The sequence below is a fragment of the Oryx dammah genome, unplaced genomic scaffold, assembly GCF_014754425.2.
Source record: "Oryx dammah isolate SB20612 unplaced genomic scaffold, SCBI_Odam_1.1 HiC_scaffold_11, whole genome shotgun sequence".
NCBI lineage: Eukaryota > Metazoa > Chordata > Mammalia > Artiodactyla > Bovidae > Oryx > Oryx dammah.
This window is the reverse complement of record NW_024070195.1, coordinates 47,935,418-47,954,509: the sequence shown is the minus strand read 5'-3', so window position 1 is coordinate 47,954,509 and position 19,092 is coordinate 47,935,418. Positions and strand designations below refer to the sequence as shown.

Below are 19,092 nucleotides of genomic sequence, written 5' to 3'. Positions count from 1 at the left end.
GCTAACCATAGGACCTAGCTTTACAGAGTCAATCTTACATATGTCCCTGAGTCTGAAAGTAAACAAAAAGGGGGCAAAACAGAGTAAGAGGGAAGTACCCACCTGAGTTCATGAAAAAGCCTCTGGTCACAAAAATATTATCTTTGAAAATAAAAATGGAAAAACTTCTAAATTTATAGCAACCAATCATGTAGCACTGACTCCTAGGATGATGAAGAAACTAGGGAGAGAGACTTTCATTTATAGCTCAGTCACTGTGAAACTGGTTACATGCAGAAGTGTATGCATACAAACACACACACAAACATTCATTCCTTCATTTTGACAACCATGTTACTAAAAGAAACCAAAAATATCTTATGAATATATGAAGGCAATTCACACATCTCACACTCTAGCAAAGTAATGCTCAAAATTCTCCAAGCCAGGCTTCAATAATACATGAACCGTGAACTTCCAGATGTTCAAGCTGGATTTTTTTTTCTCTCTCTTTTTTTTTTTAACTTTACAATACTGTATTGGTTTTGCCATACATTGACATGAATCCACCACAGGTGTACATGAGTTCCCAACCCTGAACCCCTCTCCCACCAACCTCCCCATATCATCTCTCTGGGTCATCCCAGTGCACCAGCCCCAAGCATCCTGTATCCTGTATCGAACCTAGACTAGCGATTCGTTTCTTACATGATAGTATACATGTTTCAATGCCATTCTCCCAAATCATCCCAAGCTGGATTTTAAAATGGCAGGGGAACCAGAGACCAAATTGCCAACATCTGCTGGATCATCAAAAAAGCAAGAGAATTCCAAAAAAACATCTATTTCTGCTTTATTGACTATACCAAAGCCTTTGACTGTGTGGATCACAGCAAACTGTGGGAAATACTTCAAGAGATGTGAATACCAGACCATCTGACCTGCATCTTAAGAAATCTGTACGCAGGTCAGGAAGCAGCAGTTAGAACTGGACACAGAACAACAGGCTCGTTCCAAATCGGGAAAGGAGTACATCAGGGCTGTATGTTGTCATCCTGCTTATTTAACTTAAATACAGAGTACATCATGAGAAACGCTGGGCTGGATGAAGCACAAGTTGGAATCAAGATTATCAAGAGAAATATCAATAACCTCAGATATGCAGATGACATCACCCTTATGGCAGAAAGTGAAGAAGAACTAAAGAGCTTCTTGTTGAAAGTGAAAGAGGAGAGTGAAAACGATGGCTTAAAACTCAACATTCAGAAAACTAAGATCATGGCGTTCGGTCCCATCACTTCATGGCAAATAGATGGGGAAATAATGGAAACAGTGTCAGACTTTATTTTGGGGGGCTCCAAAATCACTGTAGATGGTGACTGCAGCCATGAAATTAAAAGGAAGAACAGCTGGAAGAACAGTTATGACCAACCTAGACAGCTTATTAAAAAGCAAAGACATTACGGCCAACAAATGTCCATCTAGTCAAACTATGGTTTTTCCAATAGTCATGTATGGATATGAGAGTTGGACTATAAAGAAAGCTGAGAGCCGAAGAACTGATGCTTTTGAATGGTGGTGTTGGAGAAGACTCTTGAGATTCCCTTTGGCTGCAAGGAGATCAAACCAGTCCATCCTAAAGGAAATCAGTCCTGAATATTCATTGGAAGGACTGATGCTGAAGCTGAAACTCCAATACTTTGGCCACCTGATCTGAAGAACTGACTCACTGGAAAAGACGCTGATGCTGGGAATAATAGAAGGCAGAAGGAAAAGGGGACGACAGAGAAGGAGATGGCTGGATTGCATCACTGACTCGATGGACATAAGTTTAAGTAAACTCCAGCAGTTGGTGATGGACACGCAAGCCTGGCATGCTGCAGTCCATGGGGTCGAAAAGAGTTGGACACGCCTGAGTGACTGAACTGAACTGAACTGATCTAAAAGCAATTCAAAGTATTCAACACTGAAATATGACCCCCAATTGATCTATAAACAAAATGTAAGGGCCAAAACCTTATTCCTAAATATTGTGTGTCAGGCTGAAAGTGCATCATGGAAATGTGAGCCTCTGACATATTTTAGTGCAATAATATTAACAGTGTATGTCCCTGTACCTATACTCTCTTTTCTTGAGGAAGTCCTCTTATTCTATAAGAATTTGAACTAAAGAAATTTAAAACATTCATTCAAAGAAATAAGATACTTAAGTCACCTAAATAAAACACCAAAAGTAAAAGATTTCTCTTGGATTCAACTATATCAAATATATAGCTCTTGTATTCTACTAATAAATCATTTGATAATTCACAAAAGAGAACCTTCTTAAGACAAAAAAAGAAACTGACGGATATCCTCTGGTTTTATACAGGGTATCAGTTCAGTTCAGTTGCTCGGTCCTGTCTGACTCTTTGTGACCTCATGGGCTGCAGCACGCCAGGCTTCTGTGTCCACCACCAACTCCCGGAGTTTACCCAAACCTATGTCCATAGAGTCAGTGACGCCATCCAACCAACTCATCCTCTGTCGTCCCTTTCTCCTCCCCTCTTCAATCTTTCCTAGCATCAGAGTCTTTTCAAATGAATCAGCTCTTTGCATCAGTGGCCATAGTACTGGAGTAACCTGTCTCTTTAATCATTTTGTTAATTAAAAGTAATTCACCAATTAATTTAATTCATCAAACCTAATTTTCAACATTTTACAAATAAAATTATTGCTTTAAAAACATCTAATAAATACTATATTATTTATAGTATAATCAGGTGAAAAAATGTTGACTAAAATGCAAAATATGGAGTCATTTTTATATATTGTGTCTAATAATAATGAAAAATCCTAATTTTGTGAGTCAAAACATATGAACAGTTAATAAAGTAAGACAGTCTGCTACAATTTCAGTGCAACCAAAAGACTCTTAGTATCCCCAAGAAATGTGAAGTCTACTAGTTCATGACAATAAAATTTTATTAAGGTTTTATAAACAAAACACTTTACTACACCCTATATCTGCTAATGTCAAATCTCTTTACAAAATGTCATTTTCATTGTTCAAGAGGTTTCATGGTTCAGAACTAAAGCTATGCTCTAAAATGGTTAAAATTATTTATTTAGATATTTCAAAATCAATTTTCTGAAAACAGATGAAGCAGACAGTCTAGGCTTTTTCAGTTGCTCCTGTCAATCCATGTCGCATGATTCCTTATCAACCTATGTTTCCTAAATGAAAGCAAGCAGACAGAGACACCAGCAAAATATTTATAAACAGCTCTTCAATCCCTGTAGGAAATATTTCTACATCATACTCCCATCTCCACCTGAGCCTCAGTTTCCTTTGTCCTGGACTATGGAGACAGCATCTCCACTCACCATGTTTCTGCCTCCAATTCTGTCCTTCTACACCAAGACTAGAGTGAAATTTTCAAAATGAAAGTTACCCACTCCCTGAGTTAAAATCACTTAAAATTCCCACAGGCTAACATCATGATACCTACTCTCTCATCAGATAGCTTCCTAGAAACCTCCGCTTGTGCTAAACTGTCAAGACAAAGCGGACGACTGCTCAGCGTCTCCACCAGACGCATCAAGGCAGAGCAGGCAGAGACCAGCCCCAGCTCCAGTTTCCAAAACGCAGCCTCAACAATCCAGTCCTCTGCCCACCTCTTCCCAACCCCCAAAACCTATCTCCAAGTTTGAATCACTTACAACAGTAATTAGTAAAACAAAGATCAATGTTCTGGGTAAAATCATCTCAAGGAAGATTTCTGAGTTTTCCAAAGGTTCTGCTTTCAACTTGTGAAACAATTAGCATTTGCAAAAAGAGCACACATGTCAGATTAGGGTTTTGTCAATGAAACTGAAACCACAGTGAATGGGAATAATGTCAGAGATAAAAATAAAATTCCTGCCTTCAAGAATAAACCTAGTCTTGTCTTCAAAATGATAAAATGAGCTACCAAAGATTAGTCATTTATTTTAGTACTAAAAATACATCTCACAAAATTGGTTCAAGCAGAGTAGAAGGACGTGAGCTCATCTTCTCCTGCAAGAACACCAAAATTTCAACTAGCTGTTCAACAACCATCAGCAGGAAGACACTGGAACCCACCAAAAAAAAAAAAAGACATGCCATTTCCAAGAACAAAGGAGAAGCCACAACAAGATGGGGGTGCAATCACAGTAAAAGCAAATCTCATACCTGCCAGGTGGACAGCCCACACTGGAGATCTGTAATTGCTGTGAAGGCTCTAGGCCCCACATCAGGCTTCCCAGCCCAGGGATCTGGCAAAAGACTGGGAATCCCCAGTGAGCCTGACTGTGAAGGCCAATGCGATTTGATTACAGGACTTCCACAGGACTGGGGGAAACAGAGACTCCACTCTAGGAGGGCCCAAACAGACCCTGTGTGCACCAGGACCCAGGGGAAAGGAGCAGTGGCCCTACCGCAGCCTGAGCCAGACCTTCCTGTAAGTGTCTGAGGGCCTCCTGCAGAGGGTGGGTTGTCAGTGGCCTGCCACAGGGACAGGCACCAGCAGCAGCAGTCCTGGGAGGCACGTGTCAGCCACACGTTGGGGCAAATCCCCTTGGAGGTCGACATCAGCCCCACGACAGCGCTTGCCGGCTGGCACCGGTGGTAAAAACCCACCTGCCAGTGCAGGAGAGCTAAGAGACACAGGTTCAATCCCTGGCTTGGGAAGATCCCCTGGAAGAGGGCATGGCAATCCACTCCAGTATTCTCGCCTAGAGAAACACATGGACAGAGGAGCCCGACGGGCTGCAGTCATAGAGTCACAGAGTCAGACGTGACTGAAGCAACTTAAAGTGAAAGTGAAGTCGCTCAGTCGTGTCCGACTCTTTGCAACCCCATGGACTGTAGCCTACCAGGCTCCTCCATCCATGGGATTTTCCAGGCAAGAGTACCGGAGTGGGCTGCCATTTCCTTCTCCAGGGGATCTTCCCAACCCAGGGATTGAACCCGGGCCTCCCACATTGTAGGCAGACACTTTACCCTCTGAGCCACCAGGGAAGCCCCTTAACACCCACCAGGAAGCAACTTAACACCCACACAAAGCCTACAGACTCCATGACTGAGTCACCTCAGGCCAAACAACTAACAGGGAAGGAGCACAGCCCCACCCATCAGCAGACAACTGGATTCTTCACTGAGCATGGCCCTGCCCACCAGGGCAAGTTCCAGTTTTCCCCACAGCCAGTCCTTCCTTCCCATCAGGAAACTTGCATTAGCCTCTTCCACTCATCCACCAGAGGGCAGACAGAAGAAACAAGAACTATAATCCCACAGCCTCGAAAACCACAATCACAGAAAGCTAACCAAAATGAAAAGAAATTGGACTATGTCCCAGATGAAGGGACAAGATAAATTCCCAGAAAAAGAACTAAATGAACCGGAGATAGGCAACCTTCCAGAAAAAGAATTCAGAGTAATGACAGTGAAGATGACCCAGGATCTCAGAAAAAGAATGAAGGCAAGGATTGAGAAGATGCAAGAAGTGTCTACCAAAGACCTAGAAACAAACAGAGATGAACAACACACCAGAAGGAATCAACAGCAGAATAACCGAGGCAGAAGAACAGATAAGTGACGTACAACACAGAACGGGGGAAATCACTGCTGCGAGATACAATTCGGAAAAAAGTATGAAATAAATGACGACAGCCTGGGACACCTCTGGGACATTAAACACACCAATATTCACATTACAGGAGAAGAGAAGAAAGGAGAAGAAAGAAAGAAAGGACCTGAGAAAACATTTGAAGACTATAGCTGACAACTTCCCTAACATAGGAAAAGGAAATAGTCAAGCAAGTCCAGGAAGCACAGAGAGTTCCAGGCAGGATAAACGCAAGGAGGAACACACCAAGACACACAGTAATCAAACTGACAAAAATTAAAGAAAAAGATAAAATATTAAAAGCAATAGGGAAAAAAGATAAATAACATACAAGAGAAATCCCATGAGATTATCAGCTGACTTCGCAACAGAAACTCTACAAGCACAAAAGGAATGGCACAATACATTTCACGTGATGAAAGGGAAGAACCTACAACCTAGAACACTCTACCCAGCAAAACTCTCGATCAGATTTAATGGAGAAATCGAAAGTCTTACAGACAAGCAAGAGTTAAGAGAATTCAGTGCCACCCACTCCAGTACTCTTGCCTGGAAAATCCCATGGATGGAGGGGCCTGGTGGGCTGCAGTCCATGGAGTCGTTAGGAGTCGGACACGACTGAGTGACTTCACCTTCACTTTTCACTTTCACGCACTGGAGAAGGAAATGGCAACCCACTCCAGTGTTCTCGCCTGGAGAATCCCAGGGACAGGGGAGCCTGGTGGGCTGCCATCTATGGGATCGCACAGAGTCGGACACGACTGAAGCGACTTAGCAGCAGCAGCAAACCAGTTTTACAACAAATGCTAAAGGAACTACTCTAAGCAGAAAACACAAGAGAAGGAAAAGACCTACAAACAATAAAGCCAAAAAATTAAGAAAATGGCAATAGCATCGTCCATATTGATAATTACCTTTAAATGTAAACAGATTAAATGCACCAGCCAAAAGACATAGACCGGCTGGATCGATACAAAAACCAGACCTATATATCTGATGTCTGTAAGAGACCCACCTCAGACCTAAGGATACTTACAGACTGAAAGTATGGGGCTAGGAGAAGGTATTCCACGCAAACGGAATTCATTAGAAAGCTAGAGTAACAATACTCGTATCGGACAAAACAGACTTTAAAACAAAGACTGTTATAAGAGACAGAGAAGGACACTACATAATGATCGAGGGCTCAATCCAAAAAGAAGATATAACAGTTATAAACATATATGTACCAACACAGGAGCACCTCGATAGATAAAGGCAAAAACTAACAAAAAGAGCACACACCTCTGCCTGTTAATGACATGAGGTAATAACGCTATTCCAAAGCTCTTTAGAGTGAAAGCCATCTGCTGACCTTTTGATGCCAAAATGTAAACTTCATTTTTCGGGACTGCTGTTTCCACTGTTTCTTCTGACAGTCCTCTCCAAGCCCAAGTAGCTACTACTATATCCGCTGGGCTATGAGGGGTCAGAAACTTGCAACTGTGTAATCCCATTAATTGATGAAAATAAAGAATATCTAGGTTCATCTATGCCACAGTGTAGATTCCACATATAACTATATTCTATATCCTATGATAAACCATAATGGAAAAGATTCTTTTAAAAAAGCATGCATACATGTATATAAATGAATCATTTTGCTATACAGCAGAATTTAATACAACACTGCAAATCAATTATACTTTAATTAAAAATTGATAACCATAAAAAGTTTTATCTGTATACTTTTCATACTAAAGCTTTTCAAATTCCTACTTTGAGCAAATCTAAATCTAAATCAAAAACTAATAAATCACAACTGTCAGCCTTCCAAGAAAGCGAAATGAGTATTTGTCTAGTTTAAATAATCTTTCATTTCTATGTATGTTTAGCACTTTGTTTTGACAGAAAATACAATGGCATCCTTGACACACAAATCACCAACAATTAAAGATAAAGATCTATCAGAGTTTACATCTGCAAAGCCTAAATGCAGGGTCTGTGTCAGGGCTATTTCATGGGAATCACAATAAAATTTGGCATAACATGTATCTTATTTCTTATTATTGCTGAGAGGTCAAAGGTGAGCTCTTAAGATGTCTTCTCATTAAAGATACATCTAAAACACTGAATTAATGCAAGGTTTATGCTGTTTTTTGGCAAGTATTATATACTACTGATTCTTAAATAAACTTCATTACAAAGATGATTACCGTTTAGTGAATCTTCCATTTTGCCATACATTTGGGTACGAGAAATAATATGTTTTGCCAACTAATAATTCTCCTTTTAATGACATTAAATACCACACTGATTCAAAGGCTCAAAAGGTAAAAGCAAGTTGGGAGGACTCTGGCCCACCTCGTTATCTCCTCCTGAGGAAACAATCCCCTCAGCAGGAGCGCAGGACCTACAGACAGCACCCGCGTGAGGCCAGGATGGAAAGCCGAGGTCTGGGGAAGAAGCAGCCCGTGTCACTGATGGAACAGTGCTGGAATTACAGTGCTAAGGTAAACACTGTTTGAGATATTAATTAATGCTAACTACTACAAGTTGCAGTTTCTGGTGGATAAGTAATTTAAAGGAGTCCAAAATATTTGTCTTGAAACACATCTATCCCAAAGGGACATAACATTTTGAAAACACTGACACAAATAGCAATTAGATTAATCCACTTAAGAATGGAAAAGTCTAGCTGTAGAACCTGCTGGGTTCTCAGATCTTTTCAAGAGTAAGGCAAACAGAGAAAACAATGTCGAGATGTCTCACTGAAATTAAGTCAGCAAGGAAAAGGTAACCTTTGGAATGAGGATCCTGGAGGTAAGAACAGGAGTGTCTGTTACACCATTTTGCATACATTTGTGTGTGAAGCAGTTCAGGCAGGGAGGGCAGGCTGAGGAATTTCTCCGAGAGAGAAATGTCTTGGAGGAGGGCCATCTGGAAGCCGAGGTGCAGAACACGGCAGCAGTAACAGAGAAAACGAGAAGGAGGATCCTCCACACAAGTTCACAGCCAGAGCAGAGGGAGAGTCAGAGAGTACGGTCGGGGGATGGACAGTTCTGTAAACTGCAGCACAGTGGCCCCGGGAGAGGAGAACACGCAGAGGCATGCTGAATTTAAGGTGCTTTTGAATACCCAAGAGGCAAGTGAACACATACCCATGAGAAAGTGTGGAGCTGAGGACGTTGATTTAGGCTCAAGCAGGGGGCACACCTTGGATGGGCAGGGTTCCCCAGGGAGTGTGCACAGGGCAGGGACGTCACTGACAGTGCTGCTTAGCGCTCAGGATTCATACGTGTTCACACATAACAAAGAGACCAAAGTTAGATCATTTTTTGTTTTGTTTTTACTTTTTATTTTTAATAGACTTTTTTTGGAGCAGTTTTAGGTTTACAGCAAAATTGAGAGAAGCACCAAACTTCCCATACATTCTCTGCCCCTACGTGCACAACCTCCCCACCACCACCACAAAAGCGGGCTATCTATTACCACTGATGAACCTGCACGGACACATCATCGTCACCCGAGAGATGACCGAGGGCTACAGGGGCTCACTTCTGCTGCTGTGCATTCAGTGGGTTGCACAATCACACGATGACATTCCCCCACCACTGCAGTGCCACACAGAACAGTCTCGCGGCCCTAAACTCTGCACTCCACGCACGCATCCTCCCCTCCCTCCTCCTCCCGGGCAACCACTCATCTTTCCCTCTCCATAGTTCTGCCTTTGCTAGAACAGTATATAGTTGGAAACGTACAGGACACAGCCTTTTCAGACTGGCTCCATGTTCTTCACAGTTTGAGAGCTCATGTACTAGCTTACTTTACTTTTCCATCCCCCACCTGAAAGACACCTTGGTTGCTCCAAGCTTTGGTAATTATGAACAAAGATGCAGGTTTTTGTGTGGATGCGAGGTTTCTAATAGGTGGTTTTTGTTTTTGTTTTGTTTTTAATGAAAAATAAACAGGGGACGCTTTCCAAAATGTTTTTTTTTTTGTCCTTCCCACTTTACACAGGAGCTGGGGTGTCTCCTCCTGCACTCCCTAACTTCCCGGGAGCATAAGGTCAGTATCAAGCGTGCCAACCCTTCTCTACAATAAACTGAAGACACAGACTACAGTCATGCATATATATTCTGAGAGACAAGCAATTCACGGTCAAGAAAACAATCTTTGAAACCAAAGGGCAACAATTTATGTAAACTGAGACCTCAGAGTAACTGAGATCCAGCTCCAGAGAGAACAGGATGTTCCACAGATCGCGCCCTTTCATTACTGGGATGGAGGTAGTCGTCAAGTAAAACTAACTTTTACAAGCAGCTGCTCTTTTAACTTCATTGATTTTAACAATGGAAAAATCTGCATCTTTCTGAACTGTATTTTCCTATACGAGCAACAGATCCCAACTACAAATCCCAGACAGCGAGAATTCACATTCTGTCACTCCTGCAACCCAATCTGCTTCTTGGTTTCATGTTCAGACACCTGTAGCACTTTCTGGTGTTCCTCAAGCTTGGACACATCACGTCATTCGATCTGCACAGCAGAGCTGGTCTCATCTGTGCAATGCTTCAGCACAGGACCCTCCCCTCTCCGCTGCCCACAAACATGATTTCCAATACATGGCCTCTAAACACCAGCCAACAACCTTGTCAAACAAAATGCATAGATTCCACTCGAGCTCTAAGTATGCCCAAGCAGTTTAGTTTCTAAAGAATATTAAACAGTGCAGAGTTAACAAGATATTTCCAGCTCAGGAGTCTGGATGATGTGAAGAACTGAGAAAGCAAACCTGGGACCAGTACAAGCAGATAATCCCAGGGCTGATTTCTGGTCATGACGCCTATGGTGTGAAAAGAAGCTTGTTATTCAAAGGTTAAGCTAAGCACTTTACTGAGGTTCTACATCATTTAAAAATGTAAAACAATTGCTTGAGCAAGGAAAAAAGGGATGAAAAAGAGATGCGAATATGAAAGTCATTCAGTCATGTTCGACTCTTTGTGACCCCATGGACTACACAGCCCATGGAATTCTCCAGGCCAGAATACTGGAGTGGGTAGCCCTTCCCTTCTCCAGGGGATCTTCCCAGCCCAGGGATTGAACCCAGGTCATGTGGTGCTAAATGTACAAGGATTGCTGAACTTTCTCCCTTAGAGTAAAACAACCATAAAATCATTTTACTTCTACAATACTCTCATAATTTGAGTACCAAGTTCTTAAGCTCCTATAGCAAGCAGTTTTGCAACGGGACTTCTCACAAGCAAAACGAAAACCTGACAAGTGGATCCAACACATTTTGTTTTTCACGTTGGCACCTGAGAGACTGAACTACCAACCCTTTGTTTGTCCTCGTAAAGGACTGACTGCTCTTGCGGGCGGGAATGAGCAGCAGCAAGACAGCCTGCATTCCTTGCGTCTTTCATACTCAGAGCATTCTGCTAGGAGCCCTACCCAGATTCCAATCCTACAACATTCTCTAACAGGGTTATTCCTCCCAAGGCATCAAAAGGATTTAAGAACTATTCAGCCAAAAGTACCAGGGGACCAGTGACCTTTACGCCTTAATCTTTTAGTGTCCTGTATTTATTTTTAAAATGTATCCCGAATTTGCACTTGATTTACTACTAAAGATGTTTATTTTACTTACCACTGAGTAAACAGTGCTATACCACTGTGCTATACATTCTCTATACATGCCGTAGGACATACAATCCCATAGACGTGGCCATCTGAGAGCTTTAGAAAACATACAACCACACTTTCACTCCTACAGCCCCGAGAGCAGTCTCCACTGGTCCATCTGAGGTGGGGAGTTTGGCTGTGGTGATTCCGTGGCTGTGGCTCCTGCCACATTTCACTGGCCAGGTCCAGTGTCACGCCATGTAATATCACAACTACAGAGGGGCAGACCAAACACTTGTTTCCACCATATATTTTTATTTGCAAAGACTCTAAACAACATTGAAATACCTAGATTTTTTCATTCACTTAATAAATTTGTGAGGCAATAACTGAAGTTCTAATGGTCATTTTTCATTATTATCACAATTTCACTCATCATTTTTGTATTCCAAAATCTCTCTACCATATTTACCTATATTTACATTTGTCAACTTCTTATTTAATGTAAGAAGTATACTTATCTGGCTTTTCTGGAAGGAAAGTATTCCTTTTCTGTTTGTTGTAAGCATGAATCTTGAGCAGAATCTTATCATGTGGAAGTTTCTCATAAAGCTTCCTAAATATCCACACAAATTTCACAATATGCACTGGAGCTGCCAAACATTTCTATAGGCTTCTAGTAAAGGTTTGAAGGACTGTCCAGAGAGAAGAGTGGCCTTCACAGTGCATGTTTTTATCTTAAGTCCAAAATTCTTTAACTTCCTGCTGAGCCTATTTCCTGTTAGAAATGTCAGACTCCAACTGCCTGTTAAACTGGCAATCTTAGCTCTTTTGTAAATATTACTAAGCAATGTACTATTTCTAATGTTGAAAAACGTCAAATTAAACAACCTACTCTACCCTATACTTACATATATTTATTTATTAAATAAATTAAACTGAATTTAATGTTAAAGTACCCACAATTACATTTAACTACCAAGCATAGAGACAGGGCTTCTCTCATAGCTCAGTTGGTAAAGAATCCGCCTGCAGTGAAGGAGACCCCGGTTCAAATCCTGGGTCGGGAATATCCACTGGAGAAGGGATAGGCTACCCACTCCAGTATTCTTGGGCTTCCTTTGTGGCTCAGCTGGTAAAGAATCTGCCTGCAATGCGGGAGACCTGGGTTTGATCGCTGGGTTGGGAAGATCTCCTGGAGAAGGGAAAGGCTACCCACTCCAGTATTCTGGTCTGGAGAATTCCATGGACTATACAGCCCATGGGGTCACAAAGAATTGGACACAATGAGTGACTTTCACTCATTTAACCAAGTGTAGCAACACACAAACGATATGTATGTGTCAGCGCTTTCATTTCTCTACAACTCATTTTCCCTTAATTTGGTCTCTCATGAACACTTGGCCGTGGAGACAGGGCCCAGGGCAGTGGAGCGACAGGAGTGGACAGGGACTGTCATCACAGCCTCAGTGACAGGTACAACTGTATGACAAAACACGGTTCCCGGGCATGCACTTGAAGTCACTTAAAAACCACTCCTGTCCCGCCATGGCTGAACCTCAGTGCGTGACTGATTCTGGGAAGGCGTCCCTCGACCAGGAGTGCTGACACCCAGAGCAGGAGGCGCTCCTCACTGAGCAGCCGCGCGGCCTCGCCTGCCTCTGTGACCTGCTCCTGCACCTTGGTCCCCTGCCCCTCCAGCTGCAGCCTGTGTCCTCAGCCCAGGGCGCAGTCTGGCGTGCCTCCACATCGCACTCAGTTTATTCTGATGTAACAAAGCTTTGCGCTACTGTTGGTTGCATTCAATTCAGCTGAAATGTAAACTATTTTCTCTATTCATGAAGTAGTCCTACAGTTTTGCTTTAAAAATAAGTACGACTATTATATAGAATTTTGTTACTCTACTTAAAAATTTCTACACTTAAGCCCTTCTAAAAGGAGTGTCTTAAAATATTTGACCAGCTTTCAGTAATGCACAGACAAGCATGTTTTGCCTCACCTTATGATCATAAAATTTCTAATGACTATATTTGAAACCAATCAGAATAGGAAAAAAAATTTCCCTTACTAGGACATAAAAACCAATCACCACCACTCATGAGAAGGCAATAGAGAACTATAACATCTTTGTTGTGGTAAGGACATTTAAACAACGCCAACTAAACTTTCTACCTCAGCACTCCACCATCAGATAAGATGATTTTCAAAATAATTCACTATAAATTTGGAGACAAAACTCAGTACAACTGAAGAAGTACGAAGGAAAATGAAATAAATGTATCTTGAAGTGTTTCAACCAACACAGCTGAGTTCCCCAAACCCTCTTTTCTTTCTTCCTTTTATTTTTGTTTTTTCCAAAGTTAAGAATTATCACAAGTAGTGAACTGGATGCCTGGTCTCATTTCTAAATTCATAGACGTTTATAATAATATACAATCCCCTTAAGAACACCAAGCTAAACCGATGAATTTAATTATTAATATAAGCATAAAGTCATTCATAGTTAATTTAGATCACCAGCAAACAGAAATTTCAAGCAAAACTGCATTTTCCTAAGAAAGGTCAAATTTTTTTCTTACTCCTTATTTCCTTCCAGGCTATGACCTTTTCTATAATTTTCAAGTTAGAGACAGTAACTAGATTCTGTAGTAAAGAAGAGATGCTGGTCTGAAAATTTAAAGAATCCTTCCCTGCTTGCTTAGCTGGAGAAGGTTTTTAAAGAATAACGTGGCTATTATAACAAGTGCCTATTGTTCTGAGGGTCCAAAACTGTGAGCTGCGTTTAAGTGACAGACGCCTCCCTGCAAGTTGTCTAGGATGTGGATGCCAGACCACCCTGACATACATATTGTGATAACCTGCACCTTAATCTAGCCCAAAGCACCAAGGAATGAAATCAGGAAGGGTAAAGTAAGCATGGGGCTTCTCAGGTGGCTCAGTGGTAAAGAATCAGCCTGCCAACCAGGAGACGTGGGTTTGATCCCTGGGTCGGGAAGATCCCCTGAAGAAGAAAATGGTAACCCACTCCAGTATTCTTCCCTGGGAAATACCATGGACAAGAGGAGCCTGGCAGGCTATAGTCCATGCGGTCACAAAAGAGTCAAACATAACTGAGCAAGCAGGCAACAATGATAAAGTGAACGTGTATAAAGATCCATCTCCTAAAAGCAATCATTTTCACAGAGCGTATTTGTAAAACATCCTTTGACATCAGAACAGCTAGTTGAGACTTAAAAAAACCTTGACATACATGTGACCGACAGCTTTCCAATGACATTATTTCATACCTTCTGGCACCATCAGGTTGATAGTGTTTGATGGATAACCAAACAAGCAAAGGACAAGTCTGAGCAACAGCTATCCTTTATATCTGACATCTTCACAGTTTATTACATACCTTAGGAAAGGAACAAAAACCTATAGGCAATGTTCCAAAAAATCGTACTACACACAGAAAGGCCCAAAGCAGTATTCTCCTGAAGCAATCTATTCTTAAGTAAATACGCATTTTTGTTGCACTTAGAGAGTCAAAACCAGTTACAAAACTGGTGTGAGGGACAGCTATGCATGTTACATTTTCTAAGTTTACTTTTTCCAATAAAATATTCTGAACGAACAGCCACAGATCCTCCGGACAAAGCACAGTTCACCAAATGCAAAGCTTAATTTTGTTCGGTTATGCTATTTATGCCAGGCTTACATTTTCCCCTCAGTTTGATCATTTCAATCAAACATAAATGAATACCAGTATGAGCTAACATCGGTCCTACCAAGATGTTTCCACAGTGTTGGCATGTGAACTACCACAGAGCTGACAAACTTAAAAGTCAATGACTGAAAAACACAAATTATTTGTCTTAAATCTTCACTGAGGTTAATTATTTAAGTGACATTAACATTATGTAAAACTCCTTGTTCTCACTAAAAATACATCATCGTAAAAGCATGGGCAATGAAGGACTTAAGACAACTGGACCTTTGCAACAGGAGACTATGGTTTTTCACCAACTTTCCAGCTGGAAGTCAGAGACAGAGCTGTTGGCCTCTGTGCCAGGAGAGAAACAAGAAGCTAGTTACTAATACAGCAGGAGCCAATCTGGAAGGAAGGTCAGAGTTCAGCTTTGTTCGTGATAAGTTTGAACTGCCTGTCAGGCATTGTGTGTTCTAACATAATTTCTACCTGGAAGACCACAGCAATCAATTTCTTGCGATCTTAGTGCTCCTTTTTATCATCAGCTACAATTAACAGATGAAGCGTTACTTGCTATAGGACCACCAAGGCCTAAGATCCCTTAATACAACTGAAGCCTTGTAAGAAGCTCTGAAGTTACCCAACCATTCTTAGGATACTGAACCATCATTTCTTTAGGAATGCACAGACAGGATGGCAGCTACCAGCCACATGTAGTATTAAGTTCATGAAATGTGGCCAGTTAAAATTAAAATGTACTACAAGGTCTCCACCAAACTTTTAAAAATTGAAAGAATGTAAAATATCTCATTAAAAATTCTGTATATTGGTAACATGTTGAATATTTTATATATAGGTTCAATAAAACATAGTAAAATTCATTTCAATCTTTTAAAACTTTTTTAGTGTAGATTTCAGAAATTTTAAAATTACATATATCACATTTTATTTCCTCTGGACAGAGGATTTCTGAACCAAAGGTGAATATGACTTCCTTCTGGAACCAACACAAGTAGTAATAATATGCTATTTAAATAATTTAAATCTAGGAGCATGAAGAAGAGAAACTGGAAATCACTAAAGTCACAAGCAAACATCAGAAATAGAAAATCATCCATCTTATATCTGTGGCTGCCAAAGCATGCTTCTAAAAAGTGCCATGCCCAACAGGAGACAAAACAGAACTACACCCACTCCCCCAAAAAGGTAAGAAGAAATGCATCTCTTTAATGAAAACAGCAGCAACTTTCCCCAATATTTATATATTCATAAAATTATATACAGAAAATCTTCTCTCAAGTAGGAAGGTTATAGAGAAAATAGGTCCCTTATTACAATGAGAAATATTTTATCAAATGCAGTAAGAATTGATACATTTATTCTCCAAGTTTTCAATTATATATTCAGTTCAGTTCAGTCACTCAGTCGTGTCTGACTCTTTGCGACCCCATGAACCGCAGCACGTCAGGCCTCCCTGTCCATCACCAACTCCCGGAGTCCACGCAAACCCACGTCCTTTGAGTCAGTGATGCCGTTCATCCATCTCATCCTCTGTCGTCCCCTTCTCCTTCCGCCTTCAATCTTTCCCAACATCTGGGTCTTTTCAAATAAGTCAGCTCTTTGGATCAGGTAGCCAAAGTATTGGAGTTTCAGCTTCAACATCAGTCCTTCCAAAGAACACCCAGGACTGATCTCCTTCAGAATGGACTGGTTGGATCTCCTTGCAGTCCAAGGGACTCTCAAGAGTCTTCTCCAACACCACAGTTCAAAAGCATCAATTCTTTGGCGCTCAGCTTTCTTCACAGTCCAATTCTCACATCCATACCTGACCACAGGAAAAACCATAGCCTTGACTAGATATAGGTGATTTCCCTCCCCTCACCTCAAATACTCGCAATAACCAAGAATCTCAGGGATGAAAAGAAAACTTAATCTAATTCATTTTAATTTGTGGATAATCTATTCTTTAGCTCCAAAGGTTTTAAGTTTCTTTGGCTATGACAGTCTTAAATTTCACTCATCTACCAATATATGCAGATGAAAGAACCCTTATGGCAGAAAGAAAAGAGAAAGTAAAGAGCCTCAAGCCTCTTGATGAAGGTGAAAGAGGACAGAAAAAAAGCAGGCTTAAAACTCAACATTCAAAAAACTAAGATCATAGCATCCGGTCCCATCACATCATGGCAAATACATGGGGGAAAAATGGAAACAGTGACAGACTTTATTTTCTTAGGCTCCAAAATCACTGTAGATGGTGACTGCAGCCATGAAATTAAAAGACACTTGCTCCTTGGAAAAAAAGCTATGATCAACCTAGACAGCATATTAAAAAGCAGAGACAACACTTTGCTGACAGGGCTATGTAGTCAAAGGTATGGTTTTTCCAGTAGTCATGTATGGATGTGAGAGCTGGACCATAAAGAAAGCTGAACACTGAAAAATTGATGCCTTCGAACTGCAGTGCTGGAGAAGACTCCTGACAGTCCGTTGGACTGCAAGATCAAACTTAAAATCCTAAAGGAAATCAACCCTGAATGTTCACTGGAAAACCCGATGCTGAAGACGAAGTTCCAATACTCTGACCACCTGAAGTGAAGAGCTGACTTATTGGAAAAGATTCTGATGCTGAGAAAGACTGAAGGCAGGAGGAGAACGGGCAAGAGAGGATGAGACGGTTGGATGTCGCTGCCAACTCAATGGACATGAGTTTGAGCAAGCTCTGAGAGTTGGTGAGGGACAGGGAGGCCCGGTGTGTGCAGTCCATGGGGCCCCAAAGGGTCAGACACAAATGAGTGACTGAACAACCACCACCACCATCAAGATGTAGGTTTTTCTTATTTTTCCTCCTTGGTATTTTATTAGTTCTTTCAATCTGAAGTCTTTGTTTTCTTAATTCTGAATAACTAACCATCATTAGTTCTTCAAATATTCTTCTCTCTGCCAATTTCTCTTCTCCCCTCTGAAGTCCTATTCTCTGAATGTTGGCACCACTCTCTTTCCTCCATATTTCTTAGCTTATTTGCTATTTTCTATCCCTGCTTTTCCTCTGCCTCCAGAATTCCTTAACATGACCTTCAGGTTCAATAATTTGCTTTTCACTTGTATCCATCTTGTTTATCTGATTTATTAAGTTCTGTAACTATTCTATCTGTCATGTCTAGTATTTACATCTTTTTCTTTTCTACTTCTTATTTCTTCTTAATACTACTAAGTGTCCTCTTTTATCACTGAGTATGTATGTTATATTTATTATACATTATTAATTTTTCTATTCTAATGATCCTACTTCATGAGGCATACATATATCATTCAGTTTATCTTTTATGTTTTCACTAGTAGTTGTACTCTTCATGTGTCTAATTATTTTAGCCTATGCAGTCATATTCGCAAAGAATATGAGCAAACAGATCTGGAAACCTGTGGAAAATGGCCCAAATTCAAGTCCTATCCTTTCCTGTGAAATTGAAAAGGAGGAGGGTGGTGGGATGAGCCACAGGCACCGAATAACCCCTCTTGAGCACTTACTTCTGTTGACTAGATGGGTCTGGCCTTTGAGCTCTGAAAGCACCAGCACTGGGAGAAGGCAATCTCCACACAACCCTCAGGCCCTGGGGAGGAGGGAGTGTCCCGTCTTCTCCGCTCTCCACCCCAGCAGGACTCCCGTGCTGCCCTGACAGCGCCTGCCTGCGTCAATCTCTGGAGCAGTCAGGCAGGCAATCATTATTTCAAGCCAAAGGAGAAAGGTCAAAAACGCAACTTAAAAGGAAAAATCTTACAATGCACCTTCTCCTGAGTCTTCAGGCCTATATCCAAGACTGAACCACCTACACACACACCAACCCACAACAGCCTCACCACCCCTGGAGTTTCCATAGCTATTTTAGTTATTTCCTGAGACCCAGGCTTTCCTCTTATATCTGCAGTGTCTCCATGGTTAGTCTGGGAAAGGGAAGGAGCCAACAGCCCTCATCACCTCTCCATCCTGACAGAGTATCAAGTAACTTAGCAAAGGAATGGGCTCCCTGTGCTACAGTTTAGGAAAATGGTAAAATACTAGAAAACAGGGTTATCTGTAAGGATAATTGAAGACACTGAGTATAAATAAAGCAGGACATGCTCACTTAAAAATACAAACAAACCTCTAACCCAATTGTCAGACTAATGCCAACAATGAAGAGTAATTCTTAA

General features: G+C 41.2%; 1 protein-coding gene across 1 annotated transcript in view; it reads right to left on the bottom strand.

Annotated features, from left to right (window-relative positions):
* The window catches only part of PRIM2 (DNA primase subunit 2), a 290,358-nt gene that overhangs the window by 109,599 nt on the left and 161,667 nt on the right, over positions 1 to 19,092 (bottom strand). The gene's annotated exons all lie outside the window — the stretch shown is intronic.